We start from the raw sequence: 4590 nt of genomic DNA, 5'->3' as shown, positions 1-4590 counted from the left end.
AAATTTGCTTCTTCTCACTAATTTACAAGCAATCAATCAAACTCCACTTGACTTTAGTTAATAAGTACACGATTTAATGAATCAAATGTGACGTAAGTGGGTTTTTTTTTCATTATTTCTGTAATGAGCTTGAAATATTTGTGTGTTTTTTCCTGTATTTTTTCCCAATCTGTGCTTGAAATAAACCAATCAATCATTAGCTAAATTCATGTTTGGAACAAGGAAAATGAGCATTCTTGAATGCACGTCTTGATAACAACTTTTTTTGTTGTTTTTTCCTCTTTTTGTACTAAATCGGCTAAATTCAACCAGACTTTCCATAAGTAGGAGTGCTGGTGATAGCCTGTTCTTCGTTTGATTAAATAAATGCCACTAAAGTAGTTCAGTGTAGCAGAATCAGAGCAACAGCAATAAGGAAATGTCGGAATGGAGCATGTGAAAAACGGAAATGAGCAATTTAGAACTTCTTCTCAACATATTTAATTTGGAGAGAATTAACAAGACTTTTATTGTTGGATGTTTATTGTTTTTTCAGTTACTATTTAGAAGGAATACATTCCAAAATTGGGAATATGATGCAAGAAATCAGAACTCTGTTGCTTAATATACTATATTTGTTTATGATTCATGGTGATTTTCGTGAAATATCAATTAAACATTCGGATCTGTAAAGTCTTTACAGGTGTGAGCTGATCAGAGTTAAGCTGTGCGTAAAAGAGCGAAAATGCGAGTTTTTCAAAATAAAACTACGGCGGTTTTTTTTTTTGGAAGGCGGATAAATTAAAGCCAGTGAGTAATGTTTCGCGTTTGAGTGTTTTTATTTTCAAGTAGATTTTGGATCACACACTTGAAAAACTCGTTCTGCTTCCAGGCGGCGCTCAGATGAAATCCCTGCGCTTCTATTGTGAAGAGGCTTTTCCTGCCTCAGCATCCTCCACACTTTCAGCTGGACTCCACCGCCGCGCTGGACAGGTTGGCTCCGCGCGCTGGCAGCCTGTTCCACTCATCTGGACACAGACGAGCACCTGGACGCTCGGAGACGCAACGGAACCGGTAAGGACGTGCGCGTTTGGACCGCGAGGTGGAGAATAAACGCCAGAATTGTGTTTTTTGTTGAAAGTTTGCATCTGACGGAACTCAGTCAGGCAGTTCAGCACTGAAGTAAACGTGCTCCTGGAAAGTTCTGTTTGTCTCCGATTGGAGATTTTACTGCGCCTGTGGTTTGGAGAGAGCCGGACTTTGTGGCGGTCGTGCGTAATTGTGCGCCGGTCTTGTGCGTAACCGTTATTTCTGTCCTCGAACGGGATGTTTTAACTTATGGTTGACTTCGGCAACATTTAAAGCCATATCAAAATGATTCTCATTTACTTTGAGTTGTATTTTGTTATTGTCATTTTAGTTTTGTAAACCGGATTTGTTTTTAACTGCTGTCCAAGTTGGATTTGTTTGCCCATTAGTGTTGTTAGTTTTCCTCACAATCTGTCAAATATTTTAAATGTTTGCCTCCTTTTTTATTTTCCTAAGTTCTGAATGAACTGTTGATTTTAAAGTAGTCGATGAGATTTAAATCGACATATTTTTGGTCGAATCCTTCAAAATAAGAGTCTTTTTCATATATATATTATTTTTTTTAATTTTATGTTGAAAATCATACTTTCCAGCAAAATTGAAACAGTAAACATCCATCTGTGGACATTTTTTTTTCAGTTTGACACATGTAGAATTATTTGGAACTGGTGTGCAACTTGGATTTGTTTGTCCAAAAGGGTGTAGCTGGTTTTCTTTCCAATTTGTCAAATATGTTATATTTATGTTTGTCTTTTTTATTTTATTTTTTTAATTTACAAGTTCTGAATGAACTGTTGATTTTAAATTGGTTTATGAGATTTAAATCATTGTTGTAAGATGCATCAACAACATATTTTTGGTCTAATCCTTCAAAATAAGAGTTTTTTTAAAAACATTTTTATAATTTTTTTTTTGTATTTTATGTTGTAAATTATAGTTTCCAGCCAAAATTGAAACAGTAAACATTGTGGACATTCTTGTTTTACCTATTTAATAGTAAGATCCAGTTTATGGCTAAAGAGGAACTTTAGTAAATGCAGAAATAAAGATTTTTTTTCTGTATTACTAATAAAAAAGTTTCACAAATTAAGTTGGAAAAAATTGGTCACTTTAGAAAAAGTGAATTTAGCTTTACCGTCATGCATGGAAAGTCTTTTCAGAACTTGGGGCTGTTAGCTTCATTACGTTGTTATAAAAAAGGTTTTTATTGCACTTAACTGAGTTTTACTGAAGTTTTTCTTCTTCGTAGGTGAATGTGATTTTGTAGCATATGAAATTTGATTAAATTTAGAAAGTGAGTCATATTCCACACTGACAGGCGGCTAAACAAGCTTAATTAAATCTTAATGTTGACTGAGACGCCCAAAAGTTTAAACTATAAGAATTTTGTTTCATCTGACAAATATATGAATGCTACTCACAAATATTGCTTTAAATAGCTGTGATATCTAGTTTTACTTGGAAAAAACTAGCAGGGTGCTTTAGTTACATTTCACAATAAAAGCTGCATACTTTAAAAATCAAAAAGTAAGTCCCTGACATCTCTATAACCATTTTTGAGTTCATATTTGTAAAAATCCCAGATTAAGTTCATAGTTTGATCGTCTTTTTTACCATTCTTACTTCTCTGATGTCAAAAAAAGACTCTAGACCTTCATGCATCTCACCTGCTGTGTGTTTGAGGTGCCCTAGCATTACATAATAGCCCAAATTCAAACCCTGTGAGCTCGTGGAGGATCCCAGCGTGTAAAACGGAGGCTTTGATCTGTCATCATTTTTACAACCCAGATTACAGGGCTGGAAGTTGAAAGTTGGAGCGGTTACGTCCTGTGGAGTTCTTGCTGTTTTTTGTTCAGGTTTCTGGGTTAATAAATAATCTGTCACTGTTTTCAGATGCAGCACTTCCTGTTTTAACTATGAAAGGAAGCTGGTGCAGAAAAAAATCGACTCTTTAAGTGGCGTTCTGATTTCTCGCTCCACTCATCATCGAGGACACTTGATCATTTCACACTTATCTAGCAGCAAACATTAATTCTTGATGTTCTGTAGCTGCTAAACTGACTGAAAACTTCCTTTCTCTTTCATTCATGACTTGTGAGAAATCGTTGAGCATAAAGAAGTTGTTCACCTAAATTGAATATTCATGCTTTTCTTAAAAATGAATTGAATTCTCCTCTTGTTTCTGCATTCTCCTCGTCTCTCTGATTCTGCACATCTGCCGTCCCGCCGTCCTCTGGCTGTTTGCTTTTGACCTTCGTTCTATCTCGTCCTTGCTGATATGCTATTAAGACCTGCTGGGCAAATCTGACCAGTCCGCTCACACTCTCAACCTCGCGGCGGTGGGGGGGCTGCAGCTCGCCCAGCTAAAGTGCACACAATTTCTTATCAGCTCCACCGATTTTAGTCATTTTTTTCTTTTTTCACGGTGTCTGTTGCGGTTGATTTCATCAGGTGTTCGGAGCAGCGCGGTGACCTTCAGCGGAAAAGTTTGCAAAATGGTGACACGCTGAGTTTTTAGTAGTACTAAAAACGAATTCTCTAATATCTGAAGCAAGGGATGCTGGGAAATTAGTAGGGCTGGGGTAATAAAGTCAATTAATCGATAAAAAGCTCAAAAATCGATCCATAAAAGTAGAGATCAATATTATGTATAATGCTAAAGTCTGCTAGCTTCAAATCTGAAGCAAGGGATGCTGGGAAATTAGTAGGGCTGGGGTAACAAAGTCAATTAATCGATAAAAAGCTCAAAAATCGATCCATAAAAGTAGAGATCAATATTATGTATAATGCTAAAGTCTGCTAGCTTAAAATCTGAAGCAAGGGATGATGGGAAATTCACAATCAAAGGCAACAAATTCACAAGTTTTTTTCATTTTTGTTGTAGCTTAAAATATCAATGATTGATTCATAAAAGTAGAAATTTATTTAACGTTTAAAGTTAAAGACTGCTAGCTTGATGCTAACGTATAAAGGGATTTCCCATAAGACGGCTAATGCTAACTCTTGGTCAACCTGGCTAAATTAACACCTTTATATACTCACAGGTATGAATTTTCCAAATTTATTTAACCCATTTTTCTGAAAAAATAAAATAATGTGGAACACGCCACAAACTGAGAGGATCACAGAATTATTTTCTTTTACACTGATATAACTGCCGCTACTTATGGGTTAAAAACATAAAAAGAAAAAGAAAAACATTTGTGGTCTAAAACCCAATTTGTTTGCTCATAATTTTTCCTCTTCCAGAAAAAGGTGTAATGCTATAGTGTGTCGCCACCTAGTGGCCGAACTAAAACGTCCTCCAGGAGAGGCAGAACAATTGTCAAAGCTTCTCCGTTTTGAGAATCCATGTTACACTGTATGGCATTAGCAATCTCAACATCATTTAACTAATAAATCTGACAGTATGTGAATTTTATCAGATGAATATGAATATCTTCAAAATATTAATGTATTTCTAAACAAATGTGTCTAAATGCGTAAACTGTGTAAACTCAAAATTGAATCGAAAGAATGAAA

The 4590-nt window shown here is 35.6% G+C and overlaps 1 protein-coding gene across 1 annotated transcript in view; it reads left to right on the top strand.

Annotated features, from left to right (window-relative positions):
* Nucleotides 1–570: 570 nt before the first annotated feature.
* znf385c (zinc finger protein 385C) overlaps nt 571–4590 on the top strand; it is a gene marked incomplete in the record, with an annotated part of 197036 nt that continues 193016 nt past the window's right edge. The window contains 2 exon segments of the mRNA XM_036213177.1: nt 571–789; nt 872–1053.

This window comes from Oryzias melastigma, linkage group LG8 (genome assembly GCF_002922805.2).
Source record: "Oryzias melastigma strain HK-1 linkage group LG8, ASM292280v2, whole genome shotgun sequence".
Classification (NCBI taxonomy): Eukaryota; Metazoa; Chordata; class Actinopteri; order Beloniformes; family Adrianichthyidae; genus Oryzias; species Oryzias melastigma.
The sequence above is the reverse complement of the archived record's forward strand: the minus strand, read 5'-3'. Positions and strand labels throughout refer to the sequence as shown.